The sequence below is a fragment of the Malaclemys terrapin genome, chromosome 4, assembly GCF_027887155.1.
Source record: "Malaclemys terrapin pileata isolate rMalTer1 chromosome 4, rMalTer1.hap1, whole genome shotgun sequence".
In the NCBI taxonomy this organism is placed as follows: domain Eukaryota; kingdom Metazoa; phylum Chordata; order Testudines; family Emydidae; genus Malaclemys; species Malaclemys terrapin.
In genome coordinates, this window is record NC_071508.1 from 42753876 (window position 1) to 42778531 (window position 24656).

Sequence of the window (24656 nt, forward strand, 5' to 3'; positions counted from 1 at the left end):
AAGGGCACACAGAAGAGCCAGGACTCCAAGACAGCTATCTCTGGATCCCACTTTAACCACTAGGCCAAAGGAAAAAAGCCTCACTATATTAACAATTATATATCACAATACAACAATTTCATTGCGCTTCCTGTTAATGCAGTAGTAGATTATCTTGAGCTGACATACCCCACTCTTCAGCATTAAAGTTCGCTTAGATAAGTTTATCAGCTTGGTTATCTTGGATGCAGGAATCACTTTCAAATTATACACGAAGAGGTATTTAATTACATCTAACCTAGAAATTTTGTTTTTAAATTGACTACAAAGGCAAAAGGACGAGTATCAGAACCTCATGTCTCCAATGCAATACATGTACACCTCTACCTCGACATAACACTGTCCTTGGGAGCCAAAAAATATTACCGCGTTATAGATGAAACCGCGTTATACTGAACTTGCTTTGATACACCGGAGTGCACAGCCCTGCCCCGCCGGAGCACTGCTTTACTGCGTTATATCCAAATTTGTTTTATATCGGGTATTGTTATATCGAGGTAGAGGTGTATCTGTGGCAAACCATGCAACCCAATGTCTGAAACATAGTGGTCACTCACAGTTTAAGTTATGTTATCCTTCTAAGAATATATTCTACATAATAACTACACAAGTAAACCCTTCAACTCTATGATCTTTAGAGAGAATATATAACAATTAAGAGTCAAATCAGGCATCTTACCAGATTGAACTCTGGGAATAAAGAACTGTATTTAAAAGACTTCATTCTCCCGAAATTAACAATTAGGAGTTTTAAAATCTATGTTCATTGATCTATTTAAATGCTCATTAAATGTAAATTCTATTTTCCTTAACATTTTATTTGGAAATCTAATACTGCTGAATTACTAGAGTAATGGAAGAAATCTATGTCAGTGACAAACTATAATGCACTTCTTACATTAGTTACCACTTTGCTTTTTAGATAAAAACTTCGGATGAGTTGGCTTGCATTGTCACCTGACCATCAGTGAAAATATCCCCACCTTGAAAAGATTTTGGCTGTTGCATTTATTCATTTATTTACAGTAGATTTTCTTGGTGTTCGATTCAAAATCAAAAATGGACTTGCTCTAACATTAATCTGCTTAATTTTAATCAAATTAAACCGAAGTAATTTATCTGCTATGCATTGAATACACCAATGTGCATACCAGTGACAACGCTGGTCTCATCAGAATCCTTGATCATCCAGTCACAGTCTAATGAAAAGCATCTGCTCCGGCAGTCTGCTAGTGCATTCCGTAGATCTGGGAGATGAATTGCCACGAGACATATTGATGCCAAATGCTCCCATTCTATAGACGGACCGCTTCTTGATAGAAAGGGGAAGAACAAACCCACCTCTGCTTGTCGATATAAAACTTGCCTGTCATACTGTCAGTCATAACTTGAATGATCAGTATTTGGATCACTGGTAGGAAGTACAGGAGTACAGGCTCTGTGAACCACTCTGAGCTCTAATAGGTTTATATATAGAAAAGTCTCCTCATGGGTCCACAGACCTTGTGCTTGAGGACAGCCCATAAGTGCTCCCCGTTCCAGAAGAGACAGAATGTTCATCGGTCACTAAAGTTCTGATTGGGAGGGATGGGGAAAAAAGGAACTCTCAGGTTGAAGTCCTTCCACTAATTTAAAGACGTGAGACCATTGTGAAGGATTTGAAGAGGCATGTCCAAATGGTGTCTGCTCCGTGCATATGCGGATTTTAACCAGCTCTGAATGCAAAGTAAGTGTATTCTGGAATGCTGCTAGATGACCATGTAGGAGGCCATTTGTCCAAATAGGCAGGACAAGACCTTTTTCTTCAGTATTAGAAAGTAACTGGAGTAAAAACCTTTCCTTCTGTATTGTAAGGGAATCTTCTCTATAGATCAGAGACAAAAAAGTGAGGCCACCTCCTGATGTAACAGTCTCTTATGAAGGGGGTCGCTGAAAAGGGTAGGAAAGGGGCTGTGGGTAGGTGTAATACGGAACTGAAGAAAAGATCCAACTGAAATGATCTCTAGGGCCCACCTGACTGTTATCAAGTTCCATGACTCCTTGAAAAATTGAACGCAATTCCCAAATGAGGGGAAGGAAGAGTACGGAGCCAGAAGACTGACCACAGCGTGACTCTCTGCCAACCCATCAAAATGATTGTTTTCATGTAGATGCAAAAAGGGATGAAGTCATAGCGGAAGCAAGTGGTCTTCTTCCCCCCCCCTTTATTTTTTTTAAAGGATGTCTCTTTCATGGAGGCTCACTGGTGGAAAAAGGTACTATGTGAAGGTCTCTGCCAAGCATAAGAGTGTGGTCTCCCCTGTTTTTCTTAGCAGTTGATGTATAAACTCCAGAAGAATGAAACATGGCCTAGTAGTCCTTTAACAAGTTAAGGGGCTTGTGGGTTTTTGCACCAAAAAGATTCAGGCCCTGAAAGGTCGATTGCACCTCTCTTGGGATGCCAGAATCTTGGAGCCAGCATGCCAGCCTCATAACAATGGATACTGCCATGGACCAGGATGCAGTATCGGCAGCATCCTGAGCTGCCTACATGGATGTCTTGGGAATTAACCACCCTTCTGAAATCAGAAATTTAAACTCCTCTCTGTTCTCCTGTGAGAGTTTGTCAAAGTCTGAAAATTTACTGTAATTTTAAAAGGTCAAATCACACCAATAATGCCTTATAACTTGCAGTCAAAAACTACTGGCTGGCAAACAAACAACTCTTACATCCCAATAAACAGAGTCACTTTGACTCCTCATCTCTCTGTCATTCTTGGCTGCTGATGACAGTTCCTTTCACTGGTCACTACAGCCACTAGTGAGCCTGATATTGGCTGAGTGTATAGCTACCACACCCCAGTGGATACATCTGGTACCTCTTACCTACTTTTATAGTGGTAGAAATTACGGTCACTGATGTTTGCCATGGATGCTAAGCACTATTTAAAAGCTTATTGATGGGAAGTACCAGGGGCCCAGGCACAAAGACATGGAGAATGTCCAACAGTTTACATGGGGTTTCTTGTCCCTTCTCCGCCAGTATCTCAAGGGAATTGACTATATGTCTGAGCAGATCTTGCAATCTTTTCCCGTCATGCGGGTGAGACGGTGTGGATGGGACATTCAGGGACAAAAATGTTATTGCAACTGGCATTGTCTGATCCTCATCCTAAAGTGCTCCTCCTTAGATAGGTCCTCAGGGGGTTCAGATTCATGGGCTGAAAGCTAAGACACCCCAGGTCCTTGGAAAGGTACAGGAGAGGAGGTTCTTATGTTAGGAGGGGGTGCAGGAGTGTGATACCTCAAGGGGTAAAGACCACGGGGGTTACAATAGGTCCACACAGGAACACTGTAAGGAAAAGGGCCTGGGAGCTAAGGAGAAGGATACCAAAGCATATGCCCACTTCTATATCTCCTAACAGATCTAGACATCTATGAAGCCCTTGACTCTCTCTCCGAATCAGAAGGTTCAAACAAGGGTGCCCTTGTAGCATATGCAGGTGATCTCTCCTCCCTGTGCTGAGAATGTGAAGGTGAAAAAGAGCATCTCACGTCTAAGGGAGGGGGAAGGGCAGGCAAAGCCAGAGTGCTAAGTTGTGATGTAAGTCTGGATATAACTGGCATTGGGGAAGCACCCAGTGCCTCAGAGGTAGAGGGGAATGCTACCATGGTGGGGATATTTAACCCTCTGGATAGCAGTGGAGATTTCAGCTCATTCTACACCTGAAGATCCCTCAATACTGCAAACTTCTTCAGTACCAAGAGGGATGAAGCCATAAATCTCAGTGTGGGAATAGAAAGCATTAAGGGTTTATGGTGACATGTGTCCAGTACCAACACATTAAGTGGAGACGTGAGCAGTGCCAGCCAGGCCAGTACTGACAGAGCTGATACAAAAAGAGCCAGCACAGAAGTGCTCAGTGCCAAGGTACAACCTCATGCTATGGCCTGGTTCTAGAGGCAAATAGCTATGAACCTTGAGACAGTGTCAGAATCCCAGTACTGTGCAGACTCAGAGCTCCCACAGCACCCAGCTCAGGCTGTGGACTCTCCTTCAATTAGGAACAGTGAGGTGATTTGGGTTTCTTAACTGGGAATTCCCAGTGGGGATCTGCCTCTGCTCTTCCCTAAGGAAAATGCTCCCTCTTCTCTGACCACCTGGTTTTTTCAGTCCTACCTGAGTCCAAAGCTGGAATGGTCTTTGAAGATAGAGATTGGGAGCCAGTGGAGATGGAACTCACCGCGGCACTTCTCCACTGAAGTTGCACTTGTCCAGGGGAACTGCCTTGCACTGATCAAAGACTGGCCGTATGGAGCGTCTAACAAAAATGTTTTAAGACGTACCCCTGCCCATCAAAGTCCTTTTGGAAACCACTTCTACACTGAGCATGTGTCAGGGATATGAGTGTCCCCAAGACAAAAAAGGCACCTGGTGCATCCATTAATAGGTATCACAGCCTAACAGGAGGGACAAAACATAAAAGCCTGGTGACTTAGGATGGGCCATCCCTAAGTCCTGGTACGCGGAAGAAGTTCCCAATCAGAGAAGAAAATAGAATAAGAAAGGTAAAACTTCCAAAACTATCACAAAAAGTTTCCAATAGGCAGACTATCCTTTCTACAGGTAACTAACACTAATGCATACAACAATATACAATGGGAGTGTGAAAATAAGTTGCGCAACTCATGGACACCACAGGCGTTAGGCAATGAGAAGGAACCGAATGGTGGTCAAGCCTGAACCACACTTTATAGCATCAATACATAAGGACACTTAGGGCTCATGTATGGCCCCAATGGACACGTCTGGCCAAGAGACTCCATTCTTGAGCACATGGGCCACATGTGCACAAAGAGTGGAACATATATGGACATGTACCCAAAGGAACTGAAATGTTTATAACTGAACTAGCTAAAGCACCAATGTTTCAGTGCAGCCACACATCAGTATACTAGATCACATTAAGGATGTCTGCACAGTTTTGCCCTACACCCATATCAGTGCTCTGTGTTCCAGTTCGACTGCAATCTTCTTTGAGTTTCCTGGGACAGATCCTGGAAACAATGTTTTGTGGGAAATTTTCAAGATGCATAAGATACCTCTAGGAGCGCAGAGGAATTGAAGGAATAAGGTCAAGTTGCCACATTCCCCTGGGGAAGTCCCATAATTCCCCTGGGACTGATGGCAATTCTAAGCTGATTTTGCAATATGGGGGTCAAGAAGAATATACAATTTGGTTAGTGGGAGCTGTTGGTTCTCAGTATCTGTGAAAGTGATCCACTTCTATTTACTTTAGCAAAACAGATTTTAAATATTCAGAACCATGGAGACTTTTCCTCCATATTGTAACACTTAAAAGTAGGTCATATTTTGATCTCTAGTAACAGGGTCATTTTATTTATAAAACCACTTCAGTACTGTTCAATTAAATAGATCCTGTATAGAGTGAATTTAGCTCTAGACATGTATAAATGGATTATGGTTTAGCAGCAGCTTTACTGGATCAAGTACAGCAAAACTGGATCAAGTATCAATTAGTATATGCCAGGACAAAACACTGTGCTCTTATTACAAGACTTTTACAGCACTCAGTCTGACAATACTATTATACCTCTGCTCGCAACTATGTAAAATCCCCATTATAATGGCCTTCAAGATGAATATTACAAAGTAGAATTAACATTCTTGACTGTCAAGGATGATCTTAAGAAAGGGAAACATTCTAAACCTTCACACCTTACACTTGCATTAAATGGGGCATGCAACTTGGAACCTACTTAAATTACAGGTAGTTAAAGATACCACATCTGTTCCTGACTCCCCCTCCAATATCTGATTTTACAGACAATTTTTTCTCCCCTACAAAAAGGGCATCCCTCCTCCCCATTGCTCTGTGAAAGACCACCACGGTCTTTCAGTTCCCCTGAATATGTGGGGTGGGGGGGATGAAACGATACACAAAGTGCTGTCAAATCCACAAAGTAAATATGGTGAAAGAGAAAAGTGTAACAAATACTAATTAAAGTACCATATTTTCAAAATCAAAACCAGGACCCTATGTGTCAACATTCTTCAGGATCTCACTCTCTCTCTTACACACACACACCCCTAAGTGCTCTACATTCTGGCTCTTTTCTTTGATGAGCTCTACCTGTGTCAGAAAAATCACTCCTGAAGTCATGGAGCAGGTCAGAGAAAGGCAGTGCTCAGTGTCTTCCCTCAGTGTCCCTCCATGGCCTGGTCTACACTATGACTTTAATTCGTATTTAGCAGTGTTAAATCGAATTAACCCTGCACCCGTCCACAAAACGAAGCCATTTATTTTGAAATAAAGGGCTCTTTAAATCGATTTCTGTACTCCACCCCGACGAGCGGAGTAGCGCCAAAATCGATATTGTCATTTCGAATTAGGGTTAGTGTGGCCACAATTCAATGGTATTGGCCTCCGGGAGCTATCCCACAGCGCACCATTGTGACCGCTGTGGACAGCAATGTGAACTCGGATGCACTGGCCAGGTAGACAGGAAAAGCCCCACGAACATTTGAATTTTATTTCCTGTGGAGAGCACAGGTGACCACAGAGACCCCATCAGCACAGGTAACCATGCAGGCCGATAATCGAAAAAGAGCACCAGCCTGGACTGTACGGGAGGTACTGGATCTGATCGCTATATGGGGAGAGGATTCAGTGCTAGCAGAACTTCGTTCGAAAAGATGAAATGCCAAACTTTTGAAAAAATCTCCAAAAGCATGATGGAGAGAGGCCACAATAGGGACTCAGATCAGTGCCGCGTGAAAGTCAAGGAGCTCAGACAAGCCTATCAAAAAACAAAGGAGGCAAACAGTCGCTCCGGGTCAGAGCCGTGGACATGCCGCTTCTACGCCGAGCTGCCTGCAGTTCTAGGGGGGGCCGCCACCACTACCCCACCTCTGACCGTGGATTGCGAGGCGGGGATAATCTCATCAGCTACACCTGAGGATTCTGTGAACGGAGAAGAGGAGGAGGAGGACGAGCTTGCAGAGAGCACCCAGCACTCCGTTCTCCCCAACGGGCAGGATCTTTTTCTCAGCCTGACTGAAGTACCCTCCCAACTCTCCCAAGCCAGTATCCAAGACCATGACCCCATGGAAGGGACCTCAGGTGAGTTTACCTTTTAAAATATAAAACTTGTTTTAAAAGCAAGCGTTTTTTAATGATTACTTTGCCCTGAGGACTTGGGATGCATTCGCGGCCCGTACAGCTACTGGAAAAGTCTGTTAATGTGTCTGGGGATGGAGTGGAAATCCTCCAGGGACATCTCCATGAAGCTCTCCTGGAGGTACTCCAAAAGCCTTGCCACAAGGTTTCTGGGTAGTGCAGCCTTATTCCGTCCTCCATGGTAGGACACTTGACCACGCCATGCTGGCAGCAAGTAATCTGGTATCACTGAATGACAAAGCCTGGCAGCGTATGGTCCCGGTGTTTGCTGGCATTCAAGCAACATCCGTTCTTTATCTCGCTGTGTAATCCTCAGGAGAGTGATATCGCTCATGGTAACCTGGTTGAAATACAGGAATTTAATTAAGGGAACAGAGGTGGCTGTTCCTACTGGGCTGTTTGCCTGTGGCTGAAAAGAAATCCTTCCCTGCAGTTAGCCAAGCGCGGGGGGGATAGGGGGGAATTGGCCCAGAGCTTTTTGCGTTTGGCTAGCAGGGATCTTCCCTGATACCAGCCATGCGGTGGGGGGAGGGATAAAGCGGTCATCCAGAGAATTGGATGGGGGAGGGTAGTTTGTTTTCTGCTGCTGAAGGTTAACAGGAAAACCGCAGCACTCAACGGGCTTTGCTTGGTATGTGGGAAAGGAGGGCGCAAAAGCCGAAAGACAATGGCTTACCATGGCCGCATGCAAACCGAATTCTGTTGCCCGGACCTGCGTCTGTGATCTCTAGCAGCAAAGCCACAGGCGCTCAATATTAAGAGGCAAAATGCGACCTTGCACAGAAATCACATGTGCTATGTAATGTTAATAGTGTTGGTCACCATGAAAGAGTATAAGCATTGTTCTGCAAAATGTATCTGTTTAAAAAATTCTCTCCTTTTTTCCCTCCCTTCAGCAGCTGCAAATTTTTCAAGCCTCCCTCCTCTGTCCCGAAGGCTATCTCAGATAAGGCGTCAGAAAAAGAAGACGCGAGACGAGATGTTCGCAGAAATCATGGAATCCACCTGCAGTGAAAGAGCTCATCTGAATGAGTGGAAGGACATGGTTTCAAAGTATAGGAAAGAAGCCAGTGAATGTGAGGACAGGAGGGACCAACATGAGGACATAAGGGACCAACGTGAGGAGAGGAGAGACGCTCGAGATGAGAGGTGGCGGCAGGAAGATCAGAGGAGGCAGGATGCAACGCTGGGGCTGCTGCGTGAGCAAACAGACATGCTCCGGCGTCTGGTGGAGCTTCAGGAACGGCAGCAGGATAACAGAGTGCCGCTACAGCTCCTGTATAACCCCCCTCCCCATGTTCCATAGCCTCCTCACCCAGACGTGTAAGAACGTGGGGGGGGAGGCTCCGTACACCCTCCCATTCCACCCCAGTGGACAGCCCAAGCAAAAGGCTGTCATTTTTTTAACCTTTTTTTAGTGGCCTTTTCCTTACCGCCGATCCTCCTCCCAAACCCCACCCGGGTTCTCTCCCTCTTTTTATAGTCAATTAATAAAGAATAAATGATTTTTAAACGATAGTGACTTTATTTCCTTTGAAAGCAAGCTGAGGGAATGGGGAGGGTGGGTTCCTTACAGAGAATGAGTCAATAAAGGGGGTGGGTTTTCATGAAGGAGAAACAAACAGAAATTTCACACTGTAGCCTGGCCAGTCATGAAACTGGTTTTCAAAGCTTCTCTGATGCACAGTGCTTCCTGGAGTGCTCTTCTAATCGCCCTCGTGTCTGGCTGCGCGTAATCAGCAGCCAGGCGATTTGCCTCAGCCTCCCACCCTGCCATAAAGGTCTCTCCCTTACTTTCACAGAGATTGTGGAGCACACAGCAAGCAGAAATAACAATGGGGATATTGGTTTGGCTGAGGTCTGAGCGAGTCAGTAACGATCGCCAGCGACCTTTTAAATGGCCAAATGCACATTCTACCACCATTCTGCACTTGCTCAGCCTGTAGTTGAACAGCTCCTGACTCCTGTCCAGGCTGCCTGTGTATGGCTTCATGAGCCATGGCATTAAGGGGTAGGCTGGGTCCCCAAGAATAACTATTGGCATTTCAACATCCCCAATGGTTATTTTCTGGTCCGGGAAGTAAGTCCCTTGCTGCAGCCATTTAAACAGAGTAGGGTTCCTAAAGACACGAGCGTCATGAACCCTTCCCGGCCAGCCCACGTTGATGTTGGTGAAACGTCCCTTGTGATCCACAAGTGCTTGCAGCACCATTGAAAAGTACCCCTTGCGGTTTATGTACTGGGTACCCTGGTGCTCCGGTGCCAAGATAGGGATATGGGTTCCACCTATCGCCCCACCACAGTTAGGGAATCCCACTGCAGCAAAGCCATCCACTATGACCTGCACGTTTCCCAGAGTCACTACCTTTCGTAGCAGCACCTCAGTGATTGCTTTGGCTACTTGCATCACAGCAGCCCCCACAGTAGATTTGCCCACTACAAATTGATTCCCGACTGACCGGTAGCTGTCTGGCGTTGCAAGCTTCCACAGGGCTATCTCCACTCGCTTCTCAACTGTGAGGGCTGCTCTCATCTTGGTATTCTGGCGTTTCAGGGCAGGGGACAGCAAGTCACAAAGTTCCATGAAAGTGCCCTTACGCATGCGAAAGTTTCGCAGCCACTGGGAATCGTCCCACACCTGCAACACTATGCAGTCCCACCAGCCTGTGCTTGATTCCCGGGCCCAGAATCGGCGTTCCGCGGATAGAACCTGCCCCATTAACAACATGATCTCCAAAGCACTGGGGCCCGCGGTTTGAGAGAATTCTGTGTCCATGTCCATGTCCTCATCACGCTTGTCGCTGCGCTGCCGTCGCCGCCACCTCCTCACCTCGTTTTCTGGTCCTGGATCAGCATAAACTGCACGAGAACGCGCGAGGTGTTTACAATGTTCATGACTGCTGTCTTGAGCTGAGCGGGCTCCATGCTTGCCATGGTATGGAGTCTGCAGTGTTCACCCAGGAAAAAAGGCGCGAAATGGTTGTCTGCCGTTGCTTTCATGGAGGGAGGGGTGAGGCTGTACCTAGAACCACCTGCGATTATGTTTTTTGCCCCATCAGGCACTGGCATCTCAACCCAGAATTCCAATGGGTGGGGGAGACAGCAGGAACTATGGGATAGCTATGGGATAGCTACCCACAGTACAATGCTCCGGAAATCGACGCTAGCCCTGGTATATGGACGCACACCGCCGGATTAATGTGCTTAGTGTGGCCGCATACATTCGACTTTATACAATCGGTTTCCAAAATTCGGATTAATCCCGTAGTGTAGACATACCCCATTTCTCCTCTCTCTATGGCCCCAACCACTATAGACAGGATGGAGTTGGAGGAACAGATGGAGTGCCAGGTCCCCATCCCGTTCCTCCCCACACCTCTACTAGATGGCTGAAGCAAGACTAATTAGCCAGGATGATCTCATGAGACACATCTTGCAATACTGCTGCCTGATGAGTTATAACAAGCCTTGACCTTGGCCAATGGTTGCTGTGAAACACACACTTACTATGTGATGAGTTCAACACACTTATCAGTGCCAACTCTTGCAATTTTATAGCAAATCTCATGATTTGGAATTTGTTTTTATAAGGTTAACTCCTGAAGTTTGCTCCTTATCTAAAATTGCCATCATCTCCCATTTCTGTCAACAAGACTGAAGCTACAAACTGCACTTAGCCAAGATTCTCCTGTAAGAAAATGGCAAAGAGTCTGCCCCATCTAAAGATGGTGTCCTCTTAGTCACACAGTGAACCAGGCAGAGAAAGGAGAATGTGGAGGTGCAGGGAATGAGACAGCAGGGAGGGAGAATGGATTAGGAAGTGCGACAGAAAACTCAGGAGTCAGAGGAACTTGAGGAGACATTTTGATTGGGATTAATTAATTAAATGACTGACATAATTCATTTTAATTCTTCCGGGACATATGTAAATCTGGGACTGTGCCAGTAAAGCTAGGACATACGGTCTTGATTTCAGATAAAAGCTTAGATGGCATGTTACTTTTAACAAAAGGTAAATAATTCAGACCCAAGTGTGATTTTTTTTTGGGTCAGACATAAATGACAATGCTCTGAAACTTGGTGTTACCTACATTCACGCTAGATCTGGAGACATCCATAACCCAACTTAGTACAATTATACTGCCTCTCTTTTAGCTTTAGCTAAAGGATGCCAATGGTCTCATAATGGACACAAACTAAAACTCTGAATCCGAAAAGTTAGCTATAAGAAGGCGCATATTGTACTAACAGGAACAAAATCTAAACCTTTGGATAAGCTAAAACATAAAGCTCTTAAGTGCACTCCTGGAGGAAAGGATTATACAGTACCTATTTTGTCAATTTAAGGGCCATAGGTCAAATGACTTGCTCAAGTTCACAAAGAAAAAAATCAATAGTAGACAGGAAAGCAACCTAGGAGTCTTAAATCCCTGTTTCCCTCTCTAACCACTAGTCACCCTTTGTACCTTTCAAAAATAAGAACTACCACAAAAAAACATTACATTCTGTATACACTTGATTTTATAGCAACTTCTTCAAAAGAATGATGGATCAAATCAGATAGGATCTTGTCTGTGGAAGTTTAAAGGAGCTATCCTCACTCCCGCTCTGCAGGTGGTATGTGTTCTTTGATCTTACATTCAAGTTTGCTTTGTAGTAGGTGGGATTTTTCGCCCTCACTGATACTGCAGTTAATTACTTGGCATATTGATTGGAAATATAGATTTAGCAAGAAGGTCTCAACAGTCTGGATAACAAGAAAGAAAAAAAATCTTTAAATGTTCATGTTCACCTCAGTGTCCAGGTTGGTTGTAGTCAGTGGTGAAAGATAGGGGCTTTAATCCAACAACTCTGGAAAAACGTGTTCTGTGTAATAAGGGATGGCTGTCTGAAGCCACAGGCTTCAAAACCTTCCTGCTGAAAGTTAGAATCATGAATCCATATTTAGACACCTAAATAGAAATACGACTACTGAGGTTGCTCAGTATTTCTGAAAGCCAGGACATGTAGGTGTCTAAATATGGATTTAGGAACATAACTTTAGGCACCCAGGTTTGACAACCGTGGTCTCAAATGATAATAGACAAGTACACCTATCCCATAAGCAGACGTCTCCTTCAGGACCAACTGAATATTTGAACCTGTGATTGAAGTGTTCAAACAAAAGGGGCTTGTAACCTGGGCTTGGGAGACTCATTTTTAACATATACTAAAGCATTGGGCGATGGCAATTCCAAAAAAAGACTCTACTGCTTGCTGATTTTTAATACTGTACATAAGCGAAGAAAGATGGCTACGAAAAAGTAAAGCCTGCAAAATTATTAAATTGACAGAAAACTGGAGGCAAGAGATCCATCACAGTGAAACTTTTGTAGAATGGCAACAGCCGCCAAGGCACAGCCATCTAAGGTCAGTACTACAGCCTACTGTCCTTTTGGTTCTATTGCGGTTTGTTTTTAATCAACTGCTTTAAATTATAATCATATGAAATTATACGGGTCAGTGACTGTGTGCTCCCACCTTACACAGGGACCTAACAAATTACAAACAAATATTCCTTGCTCAATACATAGACATGAGCAATTTAACAAAGTGTAATTCAATTAAAAATTAAGCATTTTGTCATCCACTGGTTAGTATAAAATACAATATCGTGGGCCACATTTTTTACATTTTCTATTTCTTCCTTTAAGAACCACTATACATTTAGAAACTGCAGATTTATTTTTCTAAATACATCTGACAGGAATAAATATTTCTGCACATCTGAAGTTAAACATCCCTACTTCAATTTTTCTATCAAAGGCTACCAGAGAATACAGTAAGGCTGTGAAAAATAAAATTAGATTGCAGTTGACAGAATAGCTATGTACAACTGAATGACATTTTAAAATAGATTGATTCTAAAGGATGCTATTAAAGGGTTGTAATACATTTTCTGAGCTATGGATGATGAAAATTAAGTTCTCCTATTAGGAATTTAATGTGAAGATAAGAGTATCATTTTTTTTATTAATTGTGTATCCATGTTTTTAATCATCAACTCATTTATATTGACAGATCTGGCACTTTTTCATTACTAATGGAAGGTGTCTAAAAATGAAAGCACCAGTGGTGAAGTACCAAAATATCTGTATGTGATCATGGAGACTAGAGCAATCATGCATGCAGAAGCAGACTGAAGTATTCAAAGACATTCAAAGCAGCAGATAAGCAAATGCTAATATCCAAGACAGACTGAACACTGATCTCACTTTAAACAGCCAAGCAGGAAATGGGATGACTGAAGATTGTGACCTGGGTTAGTCAAGATAACTAGAGTGATCTGCGAACAGCTATGGAAGAGAGAATATTAAAAAGGTAGAAAAATAGAGTAACGTACTAAATACTCCCAATCAGCAGTATTTCCATTCTGTTGAAACCTTAAAACTTCTAACAATATCCGCAGAGTGAGGTAAGCATTGCTTCAGTGCATCCTCTAAATTCAATGTAAAGAAAATATCAGAACTAAAGACATCTTTAAAACACCTAACAGACCCCCAATATCTGACCAAGGTGAATCTTTAAGGTGACACAAAGCTCCACAAAAGTTCAGGTGATAGAAATCCGCATATAGACCATAGCCTGTACTGTTTGTGTGTGTATGTATATTACTGAGAAAGAGAGGGCAGTAAGCACATTATCTGAGGCCTGCTCTGCAATTCTGTCATAGTAATTTAGGTGGACTCAATTTGGAGCGAACCCTTGTGGTGAGTGGCAAATTAAAACTGGCAGCTAGATCAGATTATATTACACAGAATAGTGCACCAGCAAACAGCAATGCGTATAGTGATTAGTATATCTAAGCCAAATATTTTCATGCTTGCCCCAGGATAGTAAAAGCCTTTTCAGTCCTCTAAAATTTAGCAAAGACATTTTTCTTTTCCTTCTAGCAACTACGGGGGCATTTCTTTTTCTTTTTTTTAAATGACCATGGTATTTAAGTGCAGAACAACCTACTGGAGAGTTCTGAAGAAGTTCCTTGACCTGCACTCACAGCCTTTCCCACCCCTTAAATCCAAGTCCTCATGTGTATGTGTGTGTATTTTAAGTTTACCTGCCTCCTGTCCACATCATAATATTACTGACTTGTACCTTCCTCCTCTCTATTTCAGATTGGATCCTGGAGCAAGATGCTACTTGTTGGGGAAGAATTTACTGCGCATTATGAAATGTGACCCTGCTCCTCTGTTGTACAAGTTGATATTATTTGAGAATTCCACCAAAGATTAGTTACAGATAGTTAGTTGGGAAGATACAGGAGCTTCATTCAAAATACTTTAGCTCCCCATTAGGCAACTTCCCTGACTGTATATTCTTAGGTTCACAATTAGTGGACACTATGACAGACTGTACCCTTGTGTTCATCCTTTTTACAAAACTATGGTAAATCTTGTACAAAGATTTGAAAACTCATAATTTGATGATCATTATTGTTCTGGTAAAATGTGTGTGGCAATAGTGTATGTAGAGTTATAATATTCTCCTATATGACATTGCTGAGACATGCGCCAAGATCAGAAAAGCAGGCACAGACCAGTTCCTCAGAGACAAAAGACAAACTGATGCCTCAGCCAGGTGTCAACACAATCAAATGGACTACCATCTGATTAAGTGGTCATTCTTTGGCAGGAAGAAGAGTGTGAGCAAGAAATTTACATCTTGGCAATGGAAAAGCTTGAGGGTTCCCACGTAAACAGACTGACTATTGCCTGAAACCCAGTGGGAGATGATGCTCAAAGAGGAGAAAATGATATAAAAATGAAGAACAGAGGACACAAATCACCTCTCTCCTCTCATCTCTACTCATGGCATCAGCAACATTTGAAAGACAAACGAAGCATCATTGAACTGGAGCAGTGGTCCTGGCTGAAGAAGTCCCCTGTAAGCATGTGGTGAGAGAAAACTTTTGCTTTGAATTCACTTAGTTTGATAGGTTAGGTATTAGTTTGCATTTTACCTTTTATTTCTTTGTAACCAATTCTGACTTTTCTGCCTCATTCCGTGCAATCACTTAATATCTATCTTTCTGTAGTTAATAAACTTATTTTATCTAAGCCAGTGTATTTGGATTGAAGTGTTTGGGAACCTCCATTTGGGATAACAGGTTTGTGCATATCATTTTCTATTAATGAAATGATGGACTTTCTATGAGCTTGTATTGTTCAGAAGGAAAGAGCAGGCCTGTAGAAGACAGACATTTCTGGGGACAGGTCTGGGACTGGAAATTTGCTGGTGTCACTCTGCAATATAATTCAGGAGTGGCTGGCTAGAAGCACTCATATAAAACAGCTGGGAGTAATTTACATGCTAGAGGCTGTGTGTAAGCAAGGCCAGGAGTGGTTGCTCTCATAGCAAAGCCATGTAAAACACACCCCAGATTGGAGAATTGAGGGGACAACTACCCTGGGGAATGTCACAGATATAACAACTTGAGATTTGCCATAATATCTCAGAAAATTTTAATTAAAGCCATTTTGTTGCTGAGCAAAAAAGGAGATAGTTAAATTTTGCATTATTTAAATAAGATTGTGATAACCAAATGCAACTGTGCAATTACTATGTTACAACCATGCAACAAAGCTAGTGCTCAATATTCTGCTTATGGATTTCCATTGAGAAGATTTTAATGCTAAAGACTGGAGGAAAACCTATTAATGTGTAAAAAGTTTTCAGGCCTGGGTTGAAATAGGTCAGTGAGGTTCTGTGAGTAAGCCTGAGATATCAGTGCCTATAGTGCAATTGTTTAGGTTTGTCTTGAATAGAAACAGCGGTTGCACTTGGTTTATCTTGAATAGAAACAGCACATGCATTTTGCAAGCATGTTAGCTAAGCGTAGACTAAACTCAGTTATTTTTCCTGTCAAGACAAACCCTTAGAGAGAGAAAATTGCAGTCTCCAGTGTGGATCCAGACTGATCTTTCATGATTACATTCACTTAAAAAATTTAAATAGTGGCTAAAAATGTCAAACAGGAGCCTTACTTTAGATTCCTAATTCCATATTTAGGCATCTAAGGGTGGGCTTTTTAAAAGCTAAAGTTACTTATCAGCATTTAGGCAGTTTTGAAAATCCCACCTTTAGGAATATCCTAAAGTTAGTCTCCCATTTTCAAAAAAATTAGCCAGTGCCCTTTCACCCATTAGTAAAACATTTCAAGCCAAACACCCTGGTCTAAGGGGCTTGTTTTGCCACTACAGAAACAAAATAGCTTTCTCCATTTAGAGTCCCATGTTAGTAATGTGCACCTTTCCTTTTTCCAATTTAAAATATTTTACTTTCCATTGTTATGCATTTTATGAAGTAATAAAAAAGCAAGAATAAAAATATATCAAATTTAAAGAACAAATTTAGCTCTTTAATATAAGAGTGACCTTTGGGTTTAAAGGCCCATTAACTACAACAATGGGTATTTCTTATGTGTGTACAAAAAAAAAACATATAGGACATTTTCTCTTTATCTGGTTGACATTGAGTTAAGATAACAAAAAAAAAATCACATTTTTAAGTAAAAGGCAGATAGGTTTAAAATGTATTCATTTTCTCATAAAAGAGAGAACTGACTGAGAGCATTGATCTATCGAGTAATACAGACAGAATTTGTGAAGCCTTCCCCGAACAGTTGCCAATATATCTCAATCCAGATATTTAAAACTAAATACAAGTTGGCATCCTGTTCGTTGTAAAGTGTCAAAAGCATGCAATCTACTGAAGACAGAGCATCTTACCTCTGCCTGTGTAATCCACATACTTGCATTTCACAAATTAGTGATATAAATACAGAAAAAAGTAGGGTGAATTTCTAGCTCTTGATTTGTTTTATGGTACTTTGTGTACTTGAGGATTTATTGAAGACAGGCCAAAATCATCCAGAAATTGGGTGTCACGGGCAGTAGGAATGCTCATTAGCTGTTTGAAGCTACTTTGGTGATTCCCACTGTGGTCAAGCAGCCTGGTAGGACATACCCAGAATCATTCTCTGAGACCTGAACCAATGGGAACCGAAGAGCAGGAGAAGGAGTTTATAAATATGAGGAGTGGGAGCGAGACTGGAAAATTCAGCAGTGGAGCAGCTCCAGGATCAGAAGTGTTTTCTGTGTTCAAGGGACTTTGCTAGTTTTGTTGGATTTAGATTGAAGACTCCCTCACCCCACAGAAGGTGGAGAAGAGGACTAAAATTGCTGCAGGCTGTGCAAACTAAATACTGTAATTGCAGACAGACACTCAAGGTGAGTTTTATGAAGCCTGCAGTCTTTAAAAGGAGCTTGCATGCCCTCTACAGGGTTTGGACGCCATTTCACAGAGACAGAGAAGGGTAGAAACTCCCTCCCAAAAAGGTCCCCTTGGGAACTGTGTGTATTTGCAAATGAATAATTATATTTCTCATTTGAACTTATGATAGTAACAAGTACTAAAACTAAAACCCTGAAAGTGTTATCTGTAAAAGTTGTTATTGACAATATTCACAATTGTTTCAAGGGTTCAGCACAGCCCCACCATCTTTTCTACTCTTGTTGCACTCAAACATTGTAAACAAATCTTAGTTTTTTAAATGATGGGATTCCCAGGCTGATTTTTACACAAGCAGAAGCCAGACAAAAAGTAACACATGGAGAAAGTTCCCCACTCCTTTTGCTCTTATGTTTTCACTCTGGCATTGGTTCATCTGCAGTTCCTGACCAGAAAAGCATTCTTGCTCTTGACATGCCCAATTTCGCCCCCAAACGGTGCGGTGGTTGAAATCTAGACAAAGATCCATTAGGGATATAACCAAGATAACTAAACATAAAATAAAAATCTGGTGTAGCACATAAATTAACCCATGTCTTCTGTGGAGAAAGTCTAGCACATTAATCCATGCTAATCTATTTAAAATTTCAGTATTGCAGCCTGACAGTACTGCAGAGCAAGCACACAAAACATGCAGTGAAAAGGTCACAAATTGAAAATCAGATATCCTGTTGAAGCAATGACATTATAAATGAGCTAGAGGAAATTATAATCCCATCAGAATTCAATAAAAGGTACTGATTCATTCAAGCTTGAAAAAGGGATGATGTTTGGCATTTTGATGTAGATGTAAATGCAGAGTGAAAGTGTATATGCAAATATCAGCATTTAGTACATGGCACTTGAACAGAAATTCTAGCATTTTATTTTCAATAAACAAAGAAGCAAAAAAATAAGACTGGCATATTCCATCTATTTATGTATCACTTAACATGTTTCATGGGCGAGAGGTAAAAATTCACCCTGAACTTACAACTCCAGCCAATGAATGGCAAAGTAATAATGAACTGCAAAAGAAAACATTCTCTTTTTGAAGTCCATTCAAAATTTCCAGTTTAGACATCCATCACCAACTCCACAGACTTAGAAGCAAGGGAAGTTTGCAGAGTTACATTCTTATAAAAACTGTTCTGTGAAGAGCTGCTTTATCACAACTTTTGAATAGAGACTGATAATTAGAGCTCTACACAAGGTTACTAAATGACTACACCAAAACAAAACAAAAGATGTGTTCAGGCTATGGAATGAAATTCAGAGAACAGATTTCAAGTTCACGGTCTATTTCTGCTCTACCTATCCTCTCTAGCAGACAGTTTCCCACTTCCACTCCACCAACGATGTCAGCCTCGATAGCTCATTGGGAATTTTTCCAACACGCATTGTGTAAGGAGCAGAATAGGGAAAGTATATGTAAGGAGCTCCCTATAAAAACAGAAAGCCCACATAATTCTCCTTTAAATATCTCCTTCAAGTCCATCTATGCTGTCATGCCTACAGAGCACTTCTCATTGACTAGACAATGGGTTTGCTGTGACTACTGCCACCTTGTGCTCCCTCCTCCCTACATCTATTATATTCACTTGTTGTCTAGTTTTAAAGTTAGATTGTAAACTTTGAGCAGGGACTGCCTTATGCTTACACAGTGCCTAGAACACTGGATCCCTAACCTCTAGGTGCTACCACAATAATAGAGAGTGTATGGAGGTCGCTATAAATTAAGTAATTAAAATTGCTTTGTATCTTTTACATTTTGGCTTTTCCAACTTCTCAAATGATCTTTTGAGAATGATTTTATAGAATGATTTCCTAACCCCAACAAATAAATGAAGGTTAAAACCAGCAACATTTGTGTCTCTAAAAATGATACACTAAATCTCTCTTACACTGGTAAAAATCCATATTATGACAAACTAAATTTTCAGTCTCTGGGATCCGCTGTTCCAGAGAATTGTTCTAGTTCAAAAGAAACTACTCCTCATGCACTCTCACACTTAAACTATGGCTTTTACAACTACTGAATGGAAGCAGCATGTCACCAAGATTTCTTAATTCATAACTCTGGAGAGCTATTTAATTGGCAACTTCTACTAAGGAATATGGATAAGTCAATGTCAGAAGTCTGCTTCTGCATAACATCATCTATGTTAAGTATGTAGTTGCCTATCACCTTGGTATCCAAGTGTCAGAAGATAAAGGTGCTTATCACACGTGGCTGCAATTTGACTGCTTCACCAGCCCTATGTCGACTAATCCATATTCCCAAGCATTCTGCAGGTTAATGAAACCAGATTTTGATCTCTAAACAATTTCAAACAATTTCACCCCAATATTAGTGAAAGACAGAAGAAAGCAAACTAAACTATCTGGAACCTCCTCCTTGCACCATGAGGAAAAAGAAGATTAGTAGGCTAGAATATTAAGAACATTAAACAATCTTTCATGTTTGTTTATCAAATAGCAACGTACATGAGAAATTTCACGTAGACTGGTTCAATTTTGACTAAGTGGAGATCAAGGGTATGTCCAAACCAGGCTTATAACAGCAAGCTACAACCTTCACTGTGGAGGAACTCTACTCTCTGTAATGTTTGTTACACAAAGAATATATACAATATATTTATACATTTAGATTTTAACAGCATGAGTTACAGAGGATCATTATAACAAGCTTGGTACATTAACGATCTCCTTTGGGATATATATCTAAATGATTCATCTACATGTACTCAACTCATGCGCGATAAAATTAAGGATCAATCCCATAGGTTCTTATTCCCCACAGCAATCATAGCTCTCCCAACCCAATCAGTGCTAAAAATGTATTATTTCTGTGTAACTAGTCATATTCTCAATCCTTTCCCTGCCTTATTACTATAAATTGCTGAATTTGGTGAAATTTAACTCATATCCATGCTAATTAAAAGCAATATAAGGAAATGCAGAGTGACAGCTTCATTGACTTTACTTTTTAATCCCAGGACCAGGACATTAAGCTCTTAAAGTAGAAACAATATAAATAAAAAGTTATTGGGACTCCCAGACAGTAGTTACTGACAACACAGTTTTTTGCTGAAACATGAAAACAGTATCTTTGTAAAAAATAAATAAATAAATAAAAGACTGATGTCTTCAGTAACAAGTCTAATACTAGCAGTCACATACTGTTTGAAAAACTCCTTCAGTGAAAATTACTGGATGTTCAATCATATGGAGAAGTTTTAAGTTTTTGTCAGCCAAGTTCAGTTTCATATGGAAATGAGAAATACCACTGCTGAGATGACAAAAGTCAAGTTTTACTTGAACATGGAATGGATAAATAGCAACTGGCAAAAAACATGTAACTGAATTTAAGATAGAACATTAGTGATGTGTATGTGACACTGTATTCAATTACTGAATCAAAGTGTTACAGTTTTAGTACTGGAGCATTTTTTCAGAAAGGCAGCCAAAATTTCATAGTATCCTGTGTATCGGGTATAGTTAGGATATAGAGGTGAAATACACCTCTACCTCAATATAACGCTGTCCTCGGGAGCCAAAAAATCTTACCACGTTATAGGTGAAACCGCGTTATATCGAACTTGCTTTGATCCACTGGAGTGCGCAGCCCCGCCCCCCCGGAGTGCTGCTTTACCACATTATATCCGAATTCGTGTTATATCGGGTCGCGTTATATCGGGGTAGAGGTGTATAAGTATTAATTAATGTTGTAACACAGGACTACAGGAGAAACCCTTGATGACCATTGGAAGCTAGTGTGAATGTTGGAGACTTCCTTAAGGAGCCACCTGTTACTATGGAGATAACATGATGTAAATGTTAATGAGTAAAAGGGGAATTAACGAGTTCGACTCTGAAAAACTGGGCACCCCAAAAGTAGTGGGGTATGGAAGTTTAAATAAGGGAAGGGGTTAAAACCTTGATAAATATGTGGAAACCCCAGTGCATGTCAGCCTAACACATTATAAAAGCTGTATCCTGGCCTGTGTGCTTTGCGTGGGGGAAACACCAGGGTGACGACCATTGGTGGTGATGGTGAGGATAGGACGAGGACTAACACTTTGGATTTTTCCACAAAGCATAGTATGAGTAATGTAAATATTATGCATTCTGTACTGGTCTCTCTCTCCTTTACCAGACTTCAGTGTGTGGATTGTTTGGTTGGTTAAAAGTAATTACAGAAAGACCAATATGTAGTCTCTCTCGTGCACCGTGGGGTCCCCTTGTCTATTGGTAACCTCTCTATTATAATTAATCTTGGGGTTGAACTCTCACAGATTTAAGTAGGTGTAAACCCTCACCTTGAGCCTGGTAATTAAAGTAACCCATAACTATAGATAAGGCTATACTCCCCTTGCTGTTTCACATATAGTCATAAAACGGCTGTTGTATCCCTTTCTTATTTGCATTATGGTAGTGCCTACTGGCTGCAAGGCAGGCAGGGTTCCCCACTGTCCCGGCATGAAGAATTTGAGGTGTTCTTTCAAATCACAACTAAAAATGGTAGAGGCATAGGGGGCCAACTGAACTTCAGTAAGTTCATTTGGTGGTGGAGTCTGAAATGGAGTAGAAGCACTGGGAGAAAGTCTTGGCTATAGGGACTTTCTGAGAAGATGATAACCCCCTGAAATGAAGGCTATGCCTGAAGGAATAAACTTGAGTGAACTTCCTCTTCTGGTAACTAGGAGAAAAGGACTATGACTACAATGCGGGGGGGGGGGGGGGAGGAGGATTCTGGTTGAGAGGGTCCCTTATAGGTCTATTCTTCAGTTGCTTTATTCATATTCTCAATGAAAAATGAGATCCTCATAGGGAAGGTCTTCCAGTCTGAGCTTTGGCTCCAGAACTGAGAAGTAAACGCTCATTAGATTACAACAGAAATTGACACGAATCTGTCTGCGTTACATCAAAAATATTCTGTTTGAAGAGACTGAGCATGCCCAAGATGTCTTGATTCAGCTCAAGAAAAAAGACTGCAGTAGCATAAGCCCCTGCACAAGAAGAGATTCATTTTCTTGATCTTACTGGAAATACCACATCCATGGCATTGAGGAATAATACAGCTAAGGCCTTGGCACTGATCCTGTGGTCAGTCTGACTATAACCAAGCATGGGGGAGGATAGAGCTCAGGAGGGGGGTTTGGGTGTGGGGGGTCCAGATGCTGGGGAGTGGGGCTCAGTGGGGTGGTGATCCAGGTGCAACTGGTTGAGGCTTGGTGCAGTGGGGATCCGTGTGTGTGTGGGGTGGGGTGAGGCTTGGTGGGAGGGTCTGGGTATGAGGGGGTCTGGATGCATGGGGGTTGGGTGGATGAGGGAGCAGCTCCCTGTACAGTGATCCCTCTCCCTGCAGCTGAGGAGCAATGGGTTCAGGAAGCTGGGTGGGGGAAGAGTTTTCAGAGCTTCCTGCAGCCTTGGGAGAAATCTAGGGGGGTGTCTGATCCAGCCCCAGATGCCGTGCAGGGGAAGAGGAAATCCGGTCCTCCCCAGCTCAGCTGGGACTAGCAGTTGAGCCTGGCGCAGGGTATGAGCCACCAGCTGGGTCCTCCCAGTCCTGCCCCCTGCCCCACAGTGATTTACCTCTCTGCCAGCTACCCTGGGCACTAGAAACATACTGTTGGGGAGGGTCACATGACTGCTCATGGCTTCCCTTTGCTTCCCAGTCAGAAAGTCAATTTTCTGCAGGGAAGCAAAGAATTCTGTAGGGGACATGAATTCTGTGCATGCACAGTGGCACAGAATTCCCTCTGGAGTAAAAAGGTTAAGGACAGAAATTCATTAACCTTACACTCTTACTGTACCTTTTTTTAAAAGATGAAGCATGTCAAGATTGAAAGTTATCAGTAAAAACTTAATCAAGTACCTGCTATGCAGCTAGTAGTACCAATAAGCTGTTTGCACAAATCAAAAACTGTTAATGTTGTGGAACATTTGCACTTCGATTCCTTCAGTGTCTGTAGCTATACTTTCCATTAGTAGTTTCTGTATGTATTACTTCAACACTTGTTCATAGCTTTATGATTCCAACCCTGTTTCTTGGTGGGTTTTGCAAGTTCTTCCATCAGGAAGGAGACAATTACACATATTTTGTTGGTGTAGTTGATACTTCTGTCATGAAGTTTAACATCTGCATCATAGTTCTTGGCCTATAAAAGGCCTGCACATATGAATATTTAAATTGCTCTGCAGAATTTGGATGACTTTTTAAAAATGCATAAGGAATGGAAAACCATAAGGAAACACTAGAGGCAAAGTTACCCAAATACATTCCTTTAATTTGATTGCTAAACAATGTCATCTTGGTAAAGAAGGCGCTTTACACTTTCAAAACGCGCACAGACTATCTCAATACACAACCAAGAATGACAGACGTGTCTTTATTGTTTCACTGAAGAAAACACTGAACTGTGCTTTGTCAGGCAAATGTCGAAATTTGGGGTTTACGCATGTCAGAGTTTGCCTCAGAAAACTTTAAATAAGGCCTTATTATCAAATGAAGTAGTATTCAGTTGTCTCGCTAAAAAAAAAATCAAGTACGATAATTATATTTGAATTACAAAGAAAATTTCCCCCTTTTAGATCTACTCTGCTGATATTTGAACTAGTTAGAAAAGCCCTATAAAAAGAGGTAGAACATCAGAGCTAATCTCTGTCAAATCTGAAGTTACATGTGGCCTCTGCAGACACTTAGAACGAATGGTGAAGTGTCAGTGAGGGCTGACAGATCACTACATCCTACTTCATTTATTTTAATTGCCCCTAATTGATAGTAGGGTCAAAATCAAAGTCAAGCCATAGTGGTGAAAAGGCTGAGGCTTCATTGCCAAGATGAGCTGGAGAACAAAGCTTGAGGGCTTTTTTTGCTTTATTTGAACTGTTACACCGAATACCATTTTACTCTGCAGTTTCTTTCCAATAGCTAGTAGGGCAGAGGGAGTGGGTTGTGTGGTATTTTGAGAACACCCACTGTACTGTTATACCAGTGACAACAAATGCCTTCCACGAAAAACAATCTCAATATTAAATAGAAAAAATACATGCCGTGTAAGCAATTACTGAAGATATTTTAGCTCCATTCCATACTACAAAAGCTTTCACATCCCTTCTTCT

The 24656-nt window shown here is 41.7% G+C and overlaps 1 protein-coding gene across 5 annotated transcripts in view; it reads right to left on the reverse strand.

Moving 5' to 3' along the window:
• The window catches only part of CHID1 (chitinase domain containing 1), a 288134-nt gene that overhangs the window by 131850 nt on the left and 131628 nt on the right, over nucleotides 1–24656 (reverse strand). The gene's annotated exons all lie outside the window — the stretch shown is intronic.